Here is a 22,768-nt window from a genome sequence, read left to right as displayed (position 1 = left end):
TGTGTGTGTGTGTGTGTGTGTGTGTGTGTGTGTGTGTGTGTGTGTGTTGGGGTGAGGAGAGAAAGCGCAAAAGCAGGAAACCACTTATGAAGTTATTATAATAATTCAGATGATGGGTAGTAATAGTGAAAGTGGCCAGAGTGGTCAGATTGTCAATATGTTTTAAAGATTTAGCTAAAAAGATTTATTGATGGAACATATGTGAGATGTGATAAAAAAAAAAATAGTCAAGAAAAGCTCTAAGGCTTTAGGCCTGAACAATGAGAACGGAATTGCTTTTTGCAAAAATGAGTACTGGAGGAGAAACAGGTTTCAAGAAGGGAGGTCTGGAATCAAGGATTTGGCTTTTACTATATACAGTTTGGGATTGCTCTTAGACATCCAAGTGTAGTTACTAATTATGTATGTCATAGAATGCCCAAACCTGAACTTCAGGGGAGATGTAAAATTAGAAGTCACTTGCATACAGATGCTATCCTCAGCCAGAGTGCTAGATGAGACCAACTAGTGCAAGGGTAGGTGGTAAAGAAAAGAAATACACGAATGGAGCCACAGGGCACCACGGTATTGAGAGTTTGGGGGGATGAGAAGGAATCCACACTGGAGTCTATGAATAGAGGTAAGAGAGAAACTCAAAACGCAGTGTGTTGGAAATAAAGTGAAGAAGATATTTTTAAGGAGGAGGAAGTGATCAACTCTGTCAAATGCTACTCATAATTCAATGGTGTGAATTGCTGAGAAGTGAACATTGAATTTAGCAATGCATAGGTCAGCAATGCCCTCAGCAAGAGCTAGTTCCAGGCAATTAAGAGATTTTACTGTTGTTTTCTTTAAGATGGGAGATACTGCCAAATATATGAATAAACAAAAAATGAAAAAAATTGATTATTCAGAAAATAATTATGTCCTTGAAGAAAGCAAAGATAGGATCTTTTGCACAAGTTAGGGGCACTGGCCTTAAATAGGAGCAGGGAAGTTCTTTACTGGGAAGTAGGCAGAGTATATAGACTGATAGGTCAACAGTGCAGAATTTCTCTAAGTTTTCTTTTGTTGGCTTCTATTTTTCTTTGTGAAATAGTAAATAAAGGTAATGGCTAAGAATACAGAGTGGGGAAGAGAAGCTGGAGGGTTAAGGAGAGAGAAAATATTACTGGCACTACTGGTGTAGATGCTCTTAGCAAAATTCAAATGTTCAGACTTTTACAATAAGGTGCATCTAATTTTCTCACATTTTACAAAAAGGAGTTTCTGGTTTTGTTATGATATATTTATGTATTACGTTTTGTTTGTGACATCTGCATTTATAAAATGTGTATATTGGAGGATTAAAGCCAGTGGAAGAGGAGATGAAAATAATAGAAGAAGACTAATAAATTGATCCAGGGAGGCCCTCAGGGAATGAGAGGGTGTGGGCTTTAGAACACAAGTGCACAGACTAGTATTGGACAGGAGGGAAGGACATAAAGAGAGGAACAAGTGCATATGTGTGTCTAGGGAGGGATTTAAACTTGATAGAGTCACTTTTCTCCAAGGAGATACCTACAGCTGAGAATGATGAAAGCCATGTGGGCATAGTTGTCAAGCTAAAGAGAACAAGGTGGATGAGCAGCTGTGGGGAACAGGAGAGGATGCTGCACAAGCGTGTGCTAAGGATCGCTAAATGTCACTCAGTACCCAACTGAGCTTGGATAGTGCATATCTTGGGATTCAAGAGGTCACATGTTGTGTGATTTTCTCCCTGAAGTTAAAGGATAAATATCTGCTTATATCGAAGTCACCCTTTCCTAAAAATGAAGCAACAGGAGAAGCAAATGTGGCTAATATAAATGTACTTCTTGTGGCATCCTAGATACACATTCATTGATTTATTCATTCCACCAAAGTTTACTGAGCATCTTCCATATGCTAGGAGCAAAACTCAGGCCTGCAGTTGAATAGAAACAAGACATTCATCAAATTAGCTCACAAATACATGGAAAATGGCAATAGTGAGCCCACTGGGAAGGCAAGGGGCAAAGAGCTATAACAGCATATAATAGTGATATTTTTTCCCATGGCAGGATGGAAGCAAAGATTACACAAAGATCTGAAGACTGAGTAGGAGTCCCTTAGAGGAAAAGGGTGCAGAAAATGTACCCTGGGAAGAGAAAACAACATATGCCCAACCCCGGAGGCGAGGGGGACACAGTGAGTACCAGGGACTGGAAACCTGAACGCTGGCAAGAGCAAGGACAGAATGAGACAAAAATGAACAGAGCAGGCCTTGAGGACCATGTTAAGTATTTTCCCCTTACCCTTAGAGCAAAGGACGCCACTGAATTTGTTGGCAGGAGAGTCTAGTGATGGGATCTGCATTTCCCAAAAACCATCTTGGGTGTGAAGGTGGATGTCTGGAGGTTCTGCAGGAGCCCCTAGGAGAGGACAGGGCTGGAACTAGTGGGAGGATGGGCAGTGATGATGGAGGCAGAGAAGTGAGTGGATTCAAGAGATCACTGGGAGTTAACACTGTTAGTGCCTTGTGGTGGACTGGATAAAAAGGGTGAAGGAGAGGGAGGGGAAGAATACCCGATTTCTGGCTTGTTCAACAGGCTAGATGGGGCAGCTTTAAGAGGCGGGTAGGAAAAGGAGGGGTTCAGTTTTTGTCATATTCAAATAGACACAACCACAGTAGAAACCCTTACATAATTTGTTTGGCTTTAAAATAATCAGCATCAATAAATTTGTTGCTGATGCTAAATATAACCTACATTCTAGCATTTGGTTCTGATATTACATATGTCTGTTTTCAGATTTTGCCTGTTGAATGATAATCCTCTCATCTTGCAAAGAGACTTCATGGCATCATAACGTGTTTTCTATTAGGGAGCTAAAAGTTAACACCATTTTTATTGGTTAAGAAGGGAAGTTGCAGATGAAGGAAGACCAGGAGCATCTTATATAAAAGGAACACTGTAATAGTAATCATCTTAGCAGTTAACAAAGTCTCAGACTCCAGGCTAATTAATTACTTAGCCCCTCCAAACCCAAACTTATTCATTTTTGAATGCAAGACACAAAAACAAGAATAAATTGGTTGAATCCAAAATGTCTCCTAGTTACAAAACTTAAAAGAATTACTTAAACATAAAGTATACAGTAAATAGCTCGGACTTATATTCTCTATTCTTAGATTTCTGAATTACTATATGAAGCCAGAGCTCTTCCACATCCTCCCCCCCAAAACAAACAAACAAAAAAGACACATGCTCTAAAGTGAATAAATGAAAAGCTTAAACAAAGGCAACAAAGTCAAGAGAAGAAGAAACTGACAATTTATGTATTGTCAAAATAACACAATTGAAGAAATGAGTTATATATATTTTTAAATGCCAAAAAAAGACCACCAAATAAATAGAGGGTAGAAGGATAGCAGCAGAAAGAAAAAACAGTGGAAGAATGATAACAGTGAGGTATTGACATTGGCTTAACCAAAAACACCTGCAATGTAATAGCTCCTGATATGCTGTATTAATAAGGCCAACCAGGTTTTTCTGAGTGTTGTTATTATAACTGAATAGTGTTTGTAACATTTATGATTTGTTCCTGATTATTCAAATAATGCATATGATTTTTAAAATATTAAAATTAAATAGCATGTAAAGAAATAACACTCCTAATTCCACTCACTCCAGATGTTAAAATTTTATTATATTTCCTTTTACTTTTTCAAAACTTTTTGAGGATCAATAATTTTTATAAATATAAGATTGGAATAATACATAACACATAAAATTCTGTGTACTGCTCTAAACACTTTTAAGCCTTTAGAGTAAACATTTCTGTTTCCTAAATATTTTTCAGAACATTTTTATGCAGAATTAACAAATAATGCATATATTGCATTATTTATTAAACTAATACCCTATGTTTGGGACTTTAGAGTTTCTTATTTCTCACTATTTTGAATACTATAATGAAAATCTTTAAATTAATATTTGTTTGCCTCTCTGATTATGTAAACCCATCCCACTACAAACATCAAATAACATAAGCTGCTTTAACATTTTTGCACATATATTGTATTTATTTTGTTTTTATTCAAATTTTATTGAGGAATAATTGATAAATGGAATCATATATATTTAAAGCATACAATGTGATAATTTGATATATATATGTATTGAGAAATAATTACCAGGATCAAGATGATTAACACATCCATCACTCCACATTGTCAATTAACATTTTGTGATGTGTGTTGTAAGAACACTTAAGATCTACTCTCAGCAACTTCCAAGTATACAATACCATATTATTAACTATAGTCACCATGCTGTACATTAGATTCTCAGAACTTATTTTTTGAACTGAAAGTTTCAAAGTTCATACTCTTTAATCTATATCTCCTTATTTTTCCCTTCCTCTTGTCCCTGGCACCACCATTCTATTTTGTTTTCTATTACTAAGAAATCAGCTTTTTTTTTTTTTTAAGATGCCACATGTAGGTGATAGCATAGAGTATTTGTCTTTCTCTGTCTGGTTTATTTCACTTAGAATAATGCCATCCAGATTCATCCATGTTGTCACAAATGGCAGAATTTCTTCCATTTTATAGCTGAATAATATTCCTGTGTGTGTGTGTGTATGTGTGCCCGCGCGCATGCGTGTGCACACATGAGCCAACATTTTTTATCCATTTATTTGTCAAAAGACATTTAGGTTGTTTCCATATGTTGGCTATTGGGAATAATGCTGCAATGAACATGGTAGTGCAGATATCTCTTTGAGATACTGATTTCATTTTCTTTGGAAATATACCCAAGAATGGGATGGCTGGATCATATGGTACCTCTAGTTTTAGTTTTTTGAGGAAACTCCATACTGTTTTCCATTGTGGCTGCACCAATTTATGTTCCCACCAACAATGCACAAGGGTTCCCTTTTCTTTACATCCTCACCAACTTTTGTTAGCTCTTGTCTTTTGATAATAGCTTTCCTAATGGTATGAGGTAATATCTCATTGTGGTTTTTATTTCAATTTCCCTGATGGTTAGTGATGTTGAGCCGTACCTATTGGCCACTTTTATGTCTTCTTTCGAAAAATGTCTATTCAGGTCCTTTGTTTATTTTGCAATTGTATTATTTGCTTTTTTGCTAATGAGTTTTATGAGTTTTTTAAAAATATATTTTGGACATCAACCCTTTATCAGATATATGGTTTGGATATTTTCTCCCATTCTACAGGTTGCCTTTTCAATTAGTTGATTGTTTCCTTTGCTATGCAGAAACTCTATACTTTGAGGTAAACCCACTTGTTTATTTTGGCCTTTGTTGCCTATGCTTCTGGTGTCTGATTCAATAAATCACTGCTAAGACTAAATGTCAAGCATCTTACCACCTATGCTATCTTCTAGGAGTTTTACAGTTTCAGGTCTTGTGTTGAACACATTTGTAGTTAATTTTTGTGAGTGATATAAGATACTGGTCCAGTTTCAGTCTTCTGTATGTGGATATCCAGTTTTATTGAAGAGACCATCTTTTTCCACTGTGTGTTCTTGGTGCCTTTGTCAAATATTAATTGACTGTGCGTGCATGGGTTTATTCTGTTCCACTGGTTTATGTGCTTGTTTTTATGCCAGCACTATGCTGTTTTTATTACCATAGCTTTGTAATAGAGTTTGAAATCAAGAAGTGTGATGCTCCAGTTTTGTTCTTTCTCAAGATTGCTTTGGCTACTCAGGATCTTTTGTGGTTGTACACGTACAAATTTTAGGATAGTTTTTTTTTTTCTGTTTCTGGGGAAAAGACCATTGAATTTTTTATCATGATTGCAGTATATATCCTTGGGTAGTATGGACATTTCAACAATATTATTTTTTGCAATCTAACAACATGAGCTATCTATTTACTTGTGTCTTCTTCAATTTCTTTCATCAATGCCTTAAAGTTTTCAGGTCTTTAACTTCCTTAATTAAGTGTATTCCTAAGCATTTTATTGTTTTTGATGCTATTGTAAATGGGATTACTTTCTTAATTTCTCTTTCAGACAGTTTATTGTTAGTATATAGAAACACGACTGATTTGTGTATGTTGATTGTGTATCCTGAAACTTTACTGAATTTGTTTATTGGTTGTAACACTGAAGCCTTTAGGGTTTTCTATATATAAGATCATGTCATCTGCAAACAAACATGGTTTACTTCTTTCTTTCCAATTTGGATGTCTTTCGTTTACTTTATTATTTTTTTCCCTAAGTTCTCTGGCTAGGACTTCTAGTAGAGGTAGAGGTAGAGACAGAGAGAATGGGCATCTTTGTCTTTTTCTTGATATTAACTTTTTACCATTCAGTATGATGTTAGCTGTGTACTTGTCATATATGGCCTTGATTATCTTGAGGTATATTCCTTCAATACCTAATATGTTGAGAGTTTTTAAATTAAAGGGTATTGAATTTTATCAAATGATTTTTTCTACATCTATTAAAATGAGTCATTTTTATCCTTCATTCTGTTAATGTGGTATATTACATTTATTTATTTGCATATGTTGAACCATCCTTGCATCCCAGGGATAAATCCCACTTGATCATGGTGTGTGATCCTTTTAAATGTGCTCTTCAATTTGGTTTGCTAGTATTTTGTTGAGGATTTTTGCATCTATGTTCAACAGGGGTATTGGACTGTAATTTTCTTTTCTTATGGTTTCCATACCTAACTTCAGTAACAGGGATTTAGTTTAATTATCTTCAGTTTTTTGGAACAGTTTGAGAAGGGTTGGTAGTAATTATTCTTTAAATGTTTGGTAGAATTAACCAGTGAAGCTCTCTGGTCTTGTGCTTTTATTTACTGAGAGATTTTTGGTTACTGATTCAATCTCTTTGCTCATTAGAGGTCTGTTCAGATTTTCTATACATGATTAGTCTTGGTAAGTTGTATGTTTCTAGGACTTTATACATTTATGTTATATAATTTGTTGGCATATAATTATTCATAGTAGTCTCTTATGATTCTTTGTACTTCTGTGATATCAGTTATAATCTTTCATTTATAATTTTGAATCATCTTTTTTCTTAGTGTAGCAAAAGTTTTGTCAATTTTAATTATCTTTTCAAAAAACAAGACTTAGTTTCATTGATCTTTCCTATTGTCTTTCTAGCTTATATTTATTTCTACTCTAATATTTATTATTTCATTCCTTCTGCTAACTTTAGTCTTAGTCTGTTCTTTTCCTGGTTCCTTAATGTATAAGGCTGGGTTGTTTATTTGAGGTTCTTCTTTTTTTTTTTAACACATAAAGAGTTTTTGTTTTCTTGAACTATAATCCTCATGTAAATTCACATACAAACATTACAAAATTTCATATTCCATAAAATACCAAAAAATTCACCATTTTACAGTGTACACTGAAGTGGGTTTTAGTATATTCACCATGTTAAACAACAATCACCACTAATTGCAGAACGTTTCCATCTCCCCAAAAAGAAACTCTGTGATATTAGCAGTTAGTCTCAATTTTGCCCTCACTTCTCCCATCCCTTGGCAACAACTAATGTAGTTTCTGTCTCTGTGGATTTTCCTATTCTGTATATTTCATATAAATGGAATAATACAATTTTGTGAACTTATGTGGCTTGCTTCTGTAATGTGGCATGTTTTCAAAGTTCACTCATGTTATAGCATGCATCAGTACTTATTCCTTTTTATGGCTGAATAACTTTCCATTGTAAAGATATATCGTATTTTACTTATGTGTCCATCAGACGATGTTCCTTTGGGTGATTTCCACTTTGGGGCTATTATGAATAATGCTGCTAATTCTGTGCTTAATTTTTTGAGGAACTGCCAAACTGTTTTCCACAGAAGCTGCTCCATTTTGCATTCCCACTAGCAGAAGATTCTAATTTTTCCACATATCCTCCAACACTTGTTATTTTACATTTATTATTATTATTATTATTATTCATTATTATTATTATTATTAGCATCCTAATGGATATATAGTGGTAACTTATGTGGCTTGCTTATTTTTAGTTTTGGAATAGTGTTTTTTCTCCTCTTTTTTTTAATTTTATTTTTTTTAATTTACATCGAAATTAGTTAGCATATAGTGCACCAGTGATTTCAGGAGTAGATTCCTTAATGCCCCTTACCCATTTAGCCCATCCCCCTCCAACACCCTCTCCAGTAACCCTCTGTTTGTTCTCCATATTTAAGAGTCCCTTATGTTTTGTTCCCCTCCCCGTTTTTATACTATTTTTGTTTCCCTTCCATTATGTTCATCTATTTTGTCTCTTAAAGTCCTCATATGCGTGAAGTAATATGATATTTTTCTTTCTCTGAGTGACTAATTTCACTTAGCATAATCCCCTCCAGTTCCATCCATGTAGTTGCAAATGGCAAGATTTCATTCTTTTTGATTGCCAAGTAATACTCCAATATATATATATATATATCACATCTTCTTTATCCATTCATCCATTGATGGACATTTGGGCTCTTTCCATACTTTGGCCATTGTTGATAGTGCTGCTATAAACATTGGGGTGCATGTGCCCCTTCGAAACAGCATACCTGTATCCCTTGGATAAATACCTAGTGGTGCAATTGCTGGGTCGTAGGGTAGTTCTATTTTTAGTTTTTTGAGGAACATCCACACTGTTTTCCAGAGTGGCTGCACCAGCTTCCATTCACACCAACAATGCAAAAGAGATCCTCTTTCTCCACATCCTTGCCAATATCTATTGTTGCCTGAGTTGTTAAGGTTAGCCATTCTGACAGGTGTAAGGTGGGTCTCATTGTGGTTTTTATTTGTATTTCCCTGATGAGTGATGCTGAGCATTTTTTCATGTGCCTGTTGGCCATCTGAATGTCTCCTTTGGAAAAGTGTCTATTCATGTCTTTTGCCCATTTCTTCACTGGATTATTTGTTTTTAGAGTTTTGAGTTTGATAAGTTCTTTATAGATTTTGGATACTAGCCCTTTATCTGATATATTGTTTGCAAATACCTTATCCCATTCCATTGGTTGCCTTTTAGTTTTGCTGATTGTTTCCTTTGCTGTGCAGAAGTTTTTTATTTTGATGAGATCCCAGTAGTTCATTTTTGCTTTTGTTTTCATTGCCTCTGGAGACGTGTTTAGTAAGAAGTTGCATCAGTGAAAATCAAAGAGGTTTTTTCCTGCTTTCTCCTCAAGGATTTTGATGGCTTCCTGTCTTACATTTAGGTCTTTCATCCATTTTGAGTTCATTTTTGTGTATGCTGTAAGAAAGTGGTCCAGGTTCATTCTTCTGCATGTCGCTGTCCAGTTTTCCCAGCACCACTTGCTGAAGAGACTGTCTTTATTCCATTGGATATTCTTTCCTGCTTTGTCAAAGATTAGTTGGCCATACATTTGTGAGTCTATTTCTGGGTTCTCTATTCTGTACCATTGATCTGAGTGTCTGTTCTCGTGCCAGTACCACACTGTCTTGATGATTACAGCTTTGTAGTATACCTTGAAGTCTGGCATTGTGATGCCTCCTGCTTTGGTTTTCTTTTTCAAGATTGCTTTGGCTATTCAGGGTCTTTTCTGGTTCCATACAAAATTCAGGATTATTTGTTCTAGCTCTGTGAAGAATGCTGGTGTTACTTTGATAGGGATTGCATTGAATATGTAGATTGCTTTGGGTAGTATCGACATCTTAACAATATTTGTTCTTCCTATCCAGGAGGATGGAATCTTTTTCCATTTTTTTGGTGTCTTCTTCAATTTCTTTCATCAGCTTTCTATAGTTTTCAGTGTATAGATTTTTCACCTCTTTGCTTAGATTTATTCCTAGGTATTTTATGGTTTTTTGTGCAACTGTAAATGGGATCAATTCTTTGATTTCTCTCTCTGTTGCTTCATTGTTGGTGTATAGGAATGCAACCGATTTCTGTGCATTGATTTTATATCCTGCAACTTTGCTGAATTCATGAATCAATTCTAGCAGTTTTTTGGTGGAATCTTTTAGGTTTTCCATATAGAGTATCATGTCATCTGCAAAGAGTGAAAGTTTGACCTCCTACTGACTGATTTGGATGCCTTTTATTTCTTTGTGTTGTCTGACTGCAGAGGCTAAGACTTCCAATACTATGTTGAATAACAGTGGCAAGAGTGGACATCCCTGTCTTGTTCCTGACTTTAGGCGGAAAGCTCTCAGTTTTTCCCCATTGAGGATGATATTATCATTGGGTTGTTCATATATGGCTTTTATGATCTCGAGGTATGATCCTTCTATCCCTACTTTCTTGAGGGTTTTTGTCAAGAAAGGATGCTGTATTTTGTCAAGTGCTTTCTCTGCATCTATTGAGAGGATCATGTGGTTCTTTTCCTTTTTTTATTCATGTGATGAATCACATTAATTGTTTTGCAGATACTGAACCAGCCCTGAATCCCAGGTATAAATCCCACTTGGTCATGGTGAATAATTTTTTTACTGTATTGTTGGATCTGGTTGGCTAATATCTTGTTGAGGATTTTTGCCTCCATGTTCATCAGGGAAATTGGTCTATAGTTCTCCTTTTTAGTGGGGTCTCTGTCTGGTTTTGGAATCAAGGTAATGCTGGCTTCATAGAAAGAGTTTGGAAGTTTTCCTCCCATTTCTATTTTTTTGGAACAGCTTCAAGAGAATAGGTGTTCACTCTTCCTTAAATATTTAGTAGAATTCCCCTGGAAAGCCATCTGGCTCTGGACTCTCGTTTTTTGGGAGATTTTTGATTACTAATTACATTTCCTAACTGGTTATGGGTCTGTTCAAACTTTCTATTTCTTCCTGTTTCAGTTTTAGTAGTGTATATGTTTCTAGGAATTAGTTTCTTGGCATATAATTGCTCATAATATTCTCATTATTATTTTTATTTTGGCTGTGTTGGTTGTGATCTCTCCTCTTTCATTCTTGATTTTATTTATTTGGGGCCTTTCCTTTTTCTTTTTGATCAAGCTGGCTAGTGCTTTATCAATTTTGTTAATTCCTGCAAAGAACCAACTTCTGGTTTAATTGATCTGTTCTACTGTTTTTTTGGTTTTGATAGCATTAATTTCTGCTCTAAACTTTATTATTTCCTGTCTTCTGCTGTTTTTGGGTTTTATTTGCTGTTCTTTTTCCATTTCCTTAAGGCATAAGGTTAGGCTGTGTATCTGAGATCTTTCTTCCTTCTTTAGGAAGGCCTGGATTGCTATATACTTTCCTCTTATGACTGCCTTTGCTGCATCCCAGAGGTTTTGGGTTGTGGTGTTATCATTTTCATTGACTTCCATATACTTTTTAATTTCCTCTTTAACTGCTTGGTTAGCCCATTCATTCTTTAGTAGGATGTTCTCCAGTCTCCAAGTATTTGTTACCTTTCCAAATTTTTTCTTGTGGTTGATTTTGAGTTTCCTAGTGTTGTGGTCTGAAAATATGCACAGTATGATCTCGATCTTTTTGTACTTATTTAGGGCTGATTTGTGTCCCAGTATATGGTCCATTCTGGAGAACATTCCATGTGCACTGGAGAAGAATGTATATTCCGCTGATTTAGGATGAAATGTTCTGAATGTATCTGTTAAGTTCATCTGGTCCAATATGGTCTCTCAAAGCCATTGTTTCCTTGTTGATTTTTTGATTAGATGATCTGTCCATTTCTGTGAGTGGGGTGTTGAAGTCTCCTACTATTATGGTATTACTATCAATGAGTTTCTTTATGTTTGTGATTAATTGATTATATATTTGGGTGCTTCCACATTTGACGCATAAGTGTTTACAACTGTTAGGTCTTCTTGGTGGATAGACCCCTTGATTATGATATAATGCCCTTCTGTATCTCTTGATACAGTCTTTATTTCAAAGTCTAGATTGCCTGATATAAGTATGGCTACTCTGGCTTTCTTTTATTCACCATTAGCATGATGGTTCTTCATCCCCTTACTTTCAATCTGAAGGTGTCTTTAGGTCTAAAGTGGGTCTCTTATAAACAGCATATATATGGATCTTGTTTTCTTATCCATTCTGTTACCCTATATCTTTTGATTGGAGCATTGAGTCCATTGATGTTTAGAGTGAGTACAGAAAGATATGAATTTATTGCCATTATGTTGCTTGTAGAGTTGGATTTTCTGGTGGTGTTCTCTGGTCCTAGTCTTTGTTGCTTTTGGTATGTATGTATGTATGTATGTATGTATTTATATTTTCATCTTTTCTCCTCTCAGAGAGTCCCCCTTAAAATTTCTTGCAGGGTTGGTTTAGTGGTCACAAACTCCTTTAATATTTGTTTGGGAGACTTTTTATCTTTCCTTCCAGTTTTGAATGACAGCTTTGATGGATAAAGAATTCTTGGCTGCACATTTTTCTGATTCAGCACATTGAATATATCCTGCCTCTCCTTTCTGGCCTGCCAGGTTTCTGTGGATGGGTCTGCTGCAAACCTGATCTGTCTTCCCTTGTATGTTAAGAACTTTTTTTCCCTTAAGTCCCTTAAGGACTTCCTTTCCCTTTTCTCTCCTTGCCTGAGTATTTTGTGAAATTGACTATGATATGCCTTGTCGATGGTCAGTTTTTGTTGCATCTAATGGGAGTCCTCTGTGCCTCCTGGATTTTTATGTCTCTGTCTTTCCCCAGGTTAAGCAAGTTTTCCAGTATGATTTGCTCACATAACCCTTCTACCCCTTTTCCTCTCTTCCTGTTCTGGGACCCCTAGGATTCTGATGTTGTACCTTTTTTAATGAGTCACTGATTTCTCTAATTCTTAAATAATGCTCTTTTGCCTTAATCTTCATCTTTTATTCTGCTTCATTAGTCTCCATAAGTTTGTCCTCTATATTGCTGATTCTCTGTTCTGCCTCATCCATCCTTGCCGCTGTTGCATCCATTCGAGATTGCAGCTCAGTTATAGCATTTTTTAAATTTCATTCTGACTAGTTTTTACTTCTTTTATCTCTGCAGAAACGGATTCTAATCTATTTTCGACTCCAGCTAGTATTCTTATTATCGTGATTCTAAATTCTGGTTCAAACATCTTGCTTGTATCCGTGTTGGTTAAGTCCCTGGCTGTCGTTTCTTCCTGCTCTTTCTTTTGGGGTGAAGTCCTTTGTTTTGTCATTTTGAAGGGAGAAAAGGAATTAATGATGTAGACAAAATTAAAATTAAAAAATTAAAATTAAAAAATATTAGAATTAGAAAGGTAAACACACACACACACACACACACACACACACACAAAATCGAATAAATGATGCTAGTTCCTAGGTGTGTTTTGGTCTGGGTTTTCAAAGTGGCTTGATAGATTAGAGAAAAAAGGGGGAAAAAGGAAATTGTTTGAAAATTTGAAAAAAATGATTACACTGAAGTAGACTAAAATGAAGTGATGGAAGTAAAATAGAATTTGAAAAAAATTGACACAAAAGTAAAGAATATGGTAGAAAAAACTAAAGAAAAATATTTTAATAAAAATTAAAAATAAAAATGAATTTTTTCTCTTTCTATATTCAAGAAAAAGAAATGAAAAAGAGAAAAAAGAAAAAAATATTTTGAAAATTTGAAAAAATGAATACACTGAAGTAGACTAAAATAAAATGATGGAAGTAAAATAGAATTTGAAAAAATTTACACAAAAGTGAAAAAAATATTAAAAAAATTAAAGAAAAATATTTTAAATAAAAATTGAAAATAAAAATGAATGTTTTCTCTTTCTGTATTCAAGAAAAAGAAATGAAAAAGAGAAAAAAAAAGAAAATTGAATAGATGGACATGTTAACAGACTGAAATATGACTGAAATTACTTCATTTTCCCCTAGATGTCAGACTATGAAGGACTTTATAGTCCATAAACTAAGCAGGCGGTGAGACATCTGTTTTTGAAGAGCGCGGTTGGCCCAGTTGGGTGGAGCTTAGTGTAAAGTCTCCATTCTCCACTAGATGGCGCTGCCAGCCTGCTGGGGTGGATTGTTGTGGGGTTGTAGGTACATATGCGCATGCACAGAAGCGGTGAAAATGGCGTCACCTGGCTACCCAGTCTCTAGTATCAGAACTCTGTTCTCCCTGATCAGCAATCATGAACCCGCCCTTTGTCTTCAGCTTTCCTCCACTCCCTGCTTTTACACTGTCTGTGACCAAGTCCCAGGTAGTACCTCTCTCCTGAGTTTTGTCTCAGATGCAGCTGTTTTCCCCAGCCCCTTACTTCTGAGGGACTGCGGCTTTGACTCATTCCACCCCTCTGCAGAGGGTCTTACTAAGCAATTGCTGAATGCCAGCAGCACCCAGGAACATTCACGGGACCGTGCTGCTGCCAATGCCCAGAGACTGCGGCCAGGTGCCAGCCCACCCCAGAAAAGTTTGTGAGATAGTGTAGCAGCAGTGTTTCAGAGATTATGGAAAATCACAACACACATCTGGCACCAGCCTTCACCCTTAATGACCTTCTTCCAGCACCAGCAAATGTGGCCATTCTCTGGGGTCTGCTGGGCCCAGGTGGCCTCATGGCCTCTACCAAATGTCCTTCCAGCAGTGGAACCACTTCTCCCCATGTGGTCCAAGAACCTCCTGGAGCCCACTCTGCTCCTGGGAATTTACCCTTCCCACCAGAGCACCACCAGGTATTGAGCTGCAGAGTTGCAGACTCTGCGCTCCCTCTGTTTAGTCTTAATGGAATTTAAACCCTCTCCTTTTTCTTTTATCCTTTCTCCCTTGTTAGTTCAGTCCCTGTGGCTGTTTCCAATTTTCCACTTTCTCTCTCCAGCTGCTTTTGGGGGGGGGGGTGTTTTCCCATATTTTCCCTCCATCTCCGTCCTCTCTCTGCCCGCAAAAGCAGCTCCCTGCCTTCTGCGGCTTCTCTCTCCCCAAGTTCACCTCTCTGCGCTGTGTACCTGTTGAATTCTGTGGTTCAGGTTGTGCAGATTGTTGTGTTAATCCTCAGATCAGCTTTCTAGGTGTGCAGGATGGTTTAGTGTTGGTCTGGTTGTATTTCTTGGACACGAGACACACAAAAAACTTCCATGCTGTTCTGCCATCTTGGCTTCCTCCTCTCTTCTTTTTTTAAATGTAGGTATATTTTGCTATAAACTCCCCTCTTAGAACTGCTTTTGCTGCATTCCATTAGTTGTTTTTCATTTGTCTCAAGATTATTTTTATTTCTTCTTTGACCCATTAGTTGTTCAGTTGTTGTTCAGTTGAAACATGTTGTTCAATTTCCACATATTTATGAATTTTTCAGCTTTCCTCCAATATTGATTTCTAGTTTGTGGTCAGAAAAGACACTTGATATGATTTTAGTGTTCTTAAATTTGTTAAGACCTGTTTTATGAAAGCCTAACAAATGATCTCTCATAGAGAATGTTCCATGTATGCTTGAGAAAAATATGTATTCTGGTGCTTGTTGGGTAGAATATTTTGTATATGTCTGTTAGGTATATTTGGTCTAAAGTATAGTTTAAGTCCATTATTTATTTAAAAAATTTTTTTTACATTTTATTTATTTTGAGAGAGATACGGACAGAGAACAAATGGGGGAGGGGCAGAGAGAGGGAGACACAGAATCAGAAGCAGGCTGCAGGCTCCAGTCTTCAAGCTGTCAGCACAGAGCCCGATATGGGGCTCTAACTCACAAACTGTTAGATCATGACCTGAACCTAAGTTGGATGCTCAACCAACTGAGCCACTCAGGTGTCACTCAAGTCCAGGGGACAAGGGGCAGCCCTCTTACTCTACCTTTTGTGGGCTAGTCTTCTAGCCCACAATTTCTATTTTTCTCAGTTACTGCACTCAACATATGTTGTTACCCAGAAACACAAACACAAATGCAAATCCCAATGTAAGAAACTTGAATTTTAAAAACAACTACTTTTATTTTCTTTACATTTAAAGACCCAGGGGATTTATATAGTGTGTCATGCAGACAGCTTTCCAAAAAGCCACTTTAGATATTTGTCTATCTCTTTAAAAATTCTCACTTTAAGCATCTATAAAATTTCTCCTTTCACCCAGTCCCTTTACTGTCTTTATGCTTCCTTTTCAGCTCTGCCCCCTCCACTTTGCCACTCTGCTTGATATCTTACCTCCTATACTCAGCCCTGGCTGTGGAATCTTGTCTACCTTACCAAAGATGTTCCCTAATAGGAAACAGCCTTTTGAAATTCTGGAAAAAAATTCTTTACGTCATGAAACACATAACTATTAGTTTAGAATCTAACTTAACTGCTAGATTAGAAGCTCCATGTGAACTAGCATTTTGTTTACTCATTATTCTATATCCATCATCTAACATAGTATAGAGCACATAGTTAAATCCAATTAATATTTGTTAAATAAATGAATGTTTAGACTTTCCTAGTGTGCAATGGAAGAAGAGCTATGGAAGGATCATGGCCAGGATAGAATAGGAAAAAAGTGGCAAAGGCAAGGGGAAGGCAAGGGGCTGAGAATACAGTATTGGAAAACCTAAATAGTATCCTTTAGTCAAGCTGGAGAACCTCTATTTTCTGACCCATCCCCTTCTCATCTTCCTGGAGATCCATTCATCAATTGGATTGTGAACATAGCAAGACAAAGAAATCTTCCAGATTCTCAAACATAAGTAGCTTTTTCCTGCTAGGTTCCACTCAATCTTTCACTGATTACTACTGCTGTTGTCTGTCAACATCTTCCTGTGGAAAAAAAGTATTTACAGATCCTGATAGGGATTTTCCATCTGAAATCATAAGAATTAAATTTTTTTTAATGTTTCTTTATTTTTGAGAGAGAGAGAGAGAGGGAGAGAGAGAGAGAGAGAGAATGAGCAGGGGAGGGGCAGAGGGAGAGGGAGACACAAAATCCAAAGCAGGCTCCAGGCTCTGAGCTGTCAGCACAGAACCCAACACAGGGCTCAAACTCATGAACCACAAGATCACGACTGGAGCTGAAGTCAGACACTTAACTTACTGAAACACCCAGGAGCCCCTGAAATCATAAGAATTAAAAGGGCTTTGCATATTTTCTTTTTTTCCCCAGATAAATGTTTGTTTTATTGAATAACTGATCTGTGTAACTGCTGAGACCACTATGTAGAGACAAAAGAGAATGAGTTTTATTTCTTGGTCTCTTCCTCCTTCGACAGAGTCTTGATGATTTCCTCTTTCGCCTGGAGGTGCTCCTCACTGTGCTTCCATGCTTCCTAGGTATTAGATAGGCAGGCCTCAGCCTGGTCAGCCAGAAGCTTCTTGTGAGCCTTGTCTGCCTTCAGCTTGTGGATGTGTTCCATGAGAATCTGCTTGTTTTTGAACACATTACCCTTCATTTTCAAGTACAGACTGTGATACACGTGACAGTCAATCTTCTTAGATTCACAGTATCTTTCAAGCAGCTGGTGCAGAATTCTCATCCTCTTCATCAGGTTACCTCCTCAGGCATTGGAGCCTGGGCAGTACCTTTTCTCTAACCAATGCTCATATGCCTGCCTTTCTGGTGGGCCAAAGCATTTTTTATGGCACCAAGCCCAGGGATGGGCAGTTACAGTCTTCCAGATGATCAGCCCATCTTGGATCAGTTTCTGGATCTGCTGACAGGAGTTGGCATTGGCGATTTCATTGGTTTCATTGGGGTCCAACCAGACCTCCATTTTGTCACAGCAGAAGACACTGAAGGCAAGCCTCTTCTGAAGTCTGAGCATGCTTGTGGCTGCAGCCACAGTGGCAAACAGAAAGCAAAAGGGCTTTGTATTTCAAGAGAGCCCTTTAGACAGAAAGAGGGCAGATGTTCAAGGCATTTGTGTGTCAAAATGAGTACTCATGGCTTTGTCCTTATTGAGGTCTTTTGAATCTAAGTGCATGGAGAAGGGATTCTGGGTTTTTCTTGTTGGAAAACATATATGGAAATAATTGGTGATATTCAATGTCATCCAAGTGTCAGAAAGAAAAAAAATGAAAAATATTCCATGTATGGAATTCTGTTTTCTAGAAGGCATGGTTTAGTTTTATTTTTTGTTTTTATCTGTTACAAGAAAAGAAGATACATTTTTCTGTGCTTTGACATTTAGTTTGACAAATACAGTAATCAGAATTTAGTTTTCAGTCAATTCAGCTTAATTTGTATCTTAAAAGTCAAAATTGGCTTAGAAAAAGTCATCATTCTCAACATATCCTCAAATAATAAACACAAACATATGGGGAAGCCACCAATAATTTCTTTTTTCAAAATCTTACCCCTTCATTACTACCAGTACCAGTAAGAAATAGAACAAATGACCTAACAGAGAACACAATTTTATGGAGTTGTATCCAGTTTGCGTGGTGAGAAGGGGTAGTTTCCCTGCATTCCCAACTATATACATTCCAGAATTAATTAGTAATAATAGAAGTATTCTCCTGAAACTAACACATATCTTTTAACCAACTTTTCTATGTGAGAAACATGTCTTTCTCTTTCACAATCAGAGCACAAAGTCTTAATACTCAAGCAGTGTCTATTATTATGCTCAAAATAAACCTCATTTAATTTAATCAATATTAAAAAACACTTCTACCTAAATGGGATTAATATGACGTGATATAAGAGGAAGAAAAAGGGGAAAAACTATGGAATATAGGAAGAAATGTACAGCCTGTCAGTTTAACACGTACAGAGAAATAATGGGTTATGTTTGAACCACTGAAGGAATTTGGCGGTTAAATATCTATAGAATATATTAACAGACTAGTCCATGTGATACCTTACCCCAATTCTTCTCAGACATCCTAATACCTCACACAAGCTCTCAGATATTCAAGCATATTCTCTAAATCTTAACTAGCCTCACATATTAGTGGAAGGAAGCACCTGCCTGACTATATGGGGAAAATATTAAGTTAGGGTATATGACATTGCATCATTGCCTACTCCCCCTCATACACGAGTTTGCATTAGGATCAGCCTGTTGTGACATGAAACACTTGGCTGTAATGCATAATAGTGAAAAGACTAAATGTTTCCCAAGTGAAGTTCACATAGCATGACTGTTATTACAAAGCCTAAGCAAATAACTTTGGTAAGTAATATGTCTATGGAATAAATAACTATTGGAAACACATTTCTGGGTTTATTAACTGAGCTAATGGAGTAATATATTATGGCACCTCAGGAATCTAAATTTATTTTAAAACTATATACTGCAGATGGCTAAATGGTGGCCACAAAAAAAAGATATGTCTATGTCCCAAACCCTAGAAGCTATGATATTAACTTTTTTGGAAAAAGGGTCTTTGCAAATGTAATTAATGATCTTGAGAAGATACTTTTAGATTATGCAGGTGGGTCTTAAATACAATAACAAGTGTACTTATAAGAGACACAAAGAGAAGAAATAAATACATAGAGGAAAAGACAATCTGAAGACAGAATCAGTGATGCAGCCACAGTCTAAGAATGCAGACAGCCACCAGAATTTGGAAGAGGCAAAGAACAATTCTCTCCTAGACACCCAGAGAAAGCAGAGCCCTGACAGTGTTTGAACTTATGGTCTGAAGAACTGTAAGAGAATAAATTTCTGTTGTTTTAAACTACCCAGCTTGTGGTGATTTGCTATGGCAGCCACAGGAAACTCATACAGCCATCTAGATTACTGTGTATTTTAAACTCGTATGGAGAGTGAATTCCATCTATAGAGAAAACCGCTGGACATGTCCTCAGGATATATGACTTCTTATAATTCAGGTTCCACCCAGAACTAAACGTGTAACCTTGAACAAGAACCTTAGCCTTCCTGTTACTCAATTTCTTTATGTGCAGTTGGTCTAGATGATCTTAAAGCTGCCTTCCAAATCTAAATTCTACATTTCTGTTAATAACTGACAGTAGAAAACTGAATAAGGAGAAACACAGCCAGCATTTTGTTAACAGTCTCACACATACACACCAGATCTCAAATACACATACATATACACACACACATTCTTATAAACAAGCTTTTGAATTGTGTTATAAGGAGAGAGGGAGAAAAAAACAAGATTAGCTATAATTGCTCTCATTTATATGCCAAATGTTGTTTTATGTAATCCTTATGATAAACTTGCTGTTGTAGCAGTCTGGGTCCAATCAGGAGATAGAAACAGCACAGTGGTTTAAACAGGGGAAGTTAATATAAAGGATAATTAAACTAAGATAAAAGAATTACTGTAAGATCAGAAGAAACTCTGTATAGTATTCCAAAGCTGAGGGAGAGTACCCAAGGAAGGACAAACTTGAAGGAGGATCAGACCTTGTTGGAGAAGATGTGGTTTAGTCACAGGACAGCAGAACAGTTTGCTAATTTGGCCAGCTGGAGTAGGTCTGGAGTTGCCAGGCAAATAGCAGACCATCTTCCAGAGTGCTGGCAGAAAGCAGGCTCTCAGCAACTGGCCAGGGTGTGCAGTGGGAGTCTGGTGCCGGCTAGGGCAGAAGCCTTCAGGGTGTGAGGGATGCAGGAGATCTGAAGAAGGAACACTACCTATTATGTATTGCTCTGCCCTTGGTGGCTGCATACAGGCTGCATAAAGCTCTGGGTTCCATGTTGAGAGGCCTGCAGAAAGGATTTCATCATGCAGAGCTGCAAAATCAGAGAAATGGATTTCTGGGTCTGTGACTGGGGCAGGCTCCACCAGATGTCCTCACACCCACAATGCAGATCTGCCCAGCCCACACTAGAAATCCTAAGAAACCATCTTCCTCCTCGGTGTCCTTCTAGTACCCTCTATCAAGAAAATTTAACATTGGCCCCAATTTAATGCTAAAAAAAAAAAAGAATTCCTTTATCACAGAGCATGTATTAAAGGATGCATATGGAACTGAGAAACAATAAATTGACAACTGACACACTCGAATAATATAATCACACATGGGGACACCAATGTTCAGAGAGGTGAATACAGTCACTAAATCACAGAGCTAGAAATTATATCCAGAGCCATAAATGGTTGATAATTCCTGAAACTAGGCTCTAACCACACCCCAAGATGAAAGTGTGATGAAAATTTCCCACTTAAAGTATTTTATACTTAATTGTACTTCTTGTGATCATATGGTAAAACTTCATCTGATGGGAATTTTGCTGCACCCATTTTGTTAAGAAAAATAAATCACAAGATCACTCACCCCTATCCTATGCTTTCTACCCTTCCCTTCACCCTCAGGCTGGGATAAATGTCTCCTTCCTTTGTGAAATACCACCCTCTTCTTGGCAAAGACATCTTGGATTTCTTCATAACAAGCATCACACTCTAAATTATAATTATCTGCTACCTATGTGTCCCTTACCCTAAAGCTGCAACCTTCCCAATTGTGGAGACAGAGCCTTACTCATTCATCTTTGTAGCTAGGCCTGTGTCCTGGCTCATACAAGATTTTTAATGTAAGAGAATTGACCTGAATGAAAGAGAACAGATCCATATCAGGGATTCACTCAAATAAGTCATTTCTAGGATATAATTCAGGGTCAAAGACTGCTGATCAAGCGGCTGAAGGACACACACCAGTCATTCCCGTGGGACCTTTCATGGCATGGTATATAAGGTCTACCATGTGCAAAGGATCAGAGGTGAATTTCCAAAGCTATGACCTGGAAGGAGGCCCAACATACCTGAAAAGACTACTCCAAACAGGAACAGTAATCAAGGGCAAGATGGCAAGCGACAAAAGAAATAAAACTGGGAGTATGTAGTTGAAAGACTTAAAGTCTGGAAACACAAGGAGAGCTAATACAGAAGAATGTTGTGAGCAGGTTAGAGGGAATAGCCCAGCATGACCCACCTCTGGCACCTTTGCAATACCCTCTCAGGGTATGTTTATGGAGTTGCACTGAATTGATTTAAAAGGTCTGGAATGACACATTCAGCACATCCTCCAATATTATAACAATCTGCTTGGCTCACTGCCTCTGAAGAGCCTCACATTGGTGTCTAAAGTCATTTACACGTTCAGATTTGAGCCTACTCAAAACTGAGCAGGTCAGCTCCACAGCCTTAGGCAAGGTTCTGGGTGAAATCCTCAGCCTTACAGTAAGTATCTCTTTACCCAAGTAGCTTCCTAATATTACTAGGAATTTTTACTCTTTTTTAAAATTGAGATATAATTAACATACAAGTTTCAGGTGTCATATTGGTTTTAGATGTCCAACAATATTATTTGGTGTATCTATATTTTGCTAAATGATCACCACAATGTTTAAGTCCATCACCATACATCATACACACAAATACCATACATACATCACCATACATACATCATTGCAATTTTTTTCTTGTGATGAGACCTTTTAAAATTTACTCTCAGCAACTTTTAAATATATAATACAGTACTCTTTTTTTAAAAGTTTATTTGTTTATTTGAGGGGGGTGGTGAAGGGCAGAGAGAGAGAGAGAGAGAGAGAGAGAGAGAGAGAATCTCATGCAGGCTCTGCACTGTCAGTGCAGAGCTGAATGTGGGGCTCGAACCCATGAACCATGAGATCATGACCTGAGCTGAAGTCGGATGCTTAACCAACTGAGCCACCCAGATGCCCCCAATATACTACAGTACTCTTAACTATAGTCACTGGGCTACACAGTATATCCTCAGGACTTATGTAGGTCATAACCAGAATTTTGTACCTTTGACCCCCCTTCATCCATTTCACACCCCATCCCCCATCTCTGGCAACCACCAAGCTGTTCTTTGTATCTATGAATTCAAGGGGTTTTTTTTTGTTTGTTTCCACATATAAGTTAAATCATACAATTTTTGTCTTTCTCAAGGTGACTTGTTTCCCTTAGCACAATGCCTCTCAAGGTCCACCCACATTGTTGCAGATTGCAAGATTCCATTATTTATTTTAAAG

The 22,768-nt window shown here is 37.1% G+C and overlaps 1 long non-coding RNA gene and 1 pseudogene across 4 annotated transcripts in view; one reads left to right on the top strand and one right to left on the bottom strand.

Annotated features, from left to right (window-relative positions):
• LOC121029657 (uncharacterized) overlaps nucleotides 1–22,768 on the top strand; it is a 92,357-nt gene that overhangs the window by 25,115 nt on the left and 44,474 nt on the right. For 2 of the 4 annotated variants that reach the window (XR_005789822.1, XR_005789825.1), the window contains exon 2: nucleotides 2,061–2,187. This is a non-coding gene — a long non-coding RNA (uncharacterized LOC121029657). Of the gene's footprint in view, nucleotides 1–2,060; nucleotides 2,188–2,789; nucleotides 3,666–21,086; nucleotides 22,277–22,768 lie in introns of those variants that run through there. The other 2 variants (XR_005789824.1, XR_005789823.1) reach the window with 2 other exon arrangements.
• Nucleotides 16,883–21,093, bottom strand: LOC121029656 (60S ribosomal protein L19-like; annotated as a pseudogene).

The sequence above is a fragment of the Herpailurus yagouaroundi genome, unplaced genomic scaffold (genome assembly GCF_014898765.1).
Source record: "Herpailurus yagouaroundi ecotype Mexico unplaced genomic scaffold, PumYag 139, whole genome shotgun sequence".
In the NCBI taxonomy this organism is placed as follows: Eukaryota; Metazoa; Chordata; class Mammalia; order Carnivora; family Felidae; genus Herpailurus; species Herpailurus yagouaroundi.
The sequence above is the reverse complement of the archived record's forward strand: the minus strand, read 5'-3'. Positions and strand labels throughout refer to the sequence as shown.